Source organism: Amblyomma maculatum, chromosome 4 (genome assembly GCF_055883805.1).
Source record: "Amblyomma maculatum isolate TAMU_Amacu chromosome 4, ASM5588380v1, whole genome shotgun sequence".
NCBI lineage: Eukaryota > Metazoa > Arthropoda > Arachnida > Ixodida > Ixodidae > Amblyomma > Amblyomma maculatum.
In genome coordinates, this window is record NC_139347.1 from 169,528,605 (window position 1) to 169,529,386 (window position 782).

Genomic DNA, 782 nt, shown 5'->3' on the forward strand with positions numbered 1-782 from the left:
AAAACTACACCATTACCGAGCAGGAGTGTCTTGCTGTCGTCTGGGCTGTCCAAAAATTTCGCCCTTACCTATACGGTCGGCACTTCAAAGTTGTGACCGACCACCATGCTCTTTGCTGGTTGTCTTCACTGAAAAATTTGACAGGCCGACTTGGCCGCTGGATTCTACGCCTGCAAGAATATCATTTCGACGTCACTTATAAATCTGGTCGCCAACACCAAGACGCCGACGCTCTCTCTCGCTGTCCCCTTTCGGAATCCACTTGCTGCTTTTCTTCCCAATTCATTTCCACCTCTGACCAGAGCCGAGCATCTCTTTGCCCAACTTATATCACAACCGTTTGTTTTGACGACTCTGGGAACAAGCACGCTCTCCGCTCACAGCAATTAGCCGATGCCTACTGCCGTCCTATCATCGACCGCCTTATCGGCGCTTCGGACCCTCCCAATGCTAGGCTTCGCCGACAGCTTCGCAATTTCAAGCTCGAAGATGGCATCTTACTCCGCTACGTGTATTGCCCTGATGGAACTCGCTGGATCCCAGTCGCGCCGCGTGTGCTTCGCCCACGTATACTGGCGGCTCTCCACGATGACGCTACTGCAGGTCACCTTGGTTTTGACAAAACCTACGACCGCGTGAGAAAACGATTCTTTTGGCCTGGCTTATCTTCTACCGTTGCCAAATACGTCGCATCCTGCCCTCTGTGCCAACGTCGCAAACGGCTGACTTCTTCGCCCGCTGGCCTTCTACAACCTCTTCCTTGTCCCTCCACGCCATTCGAC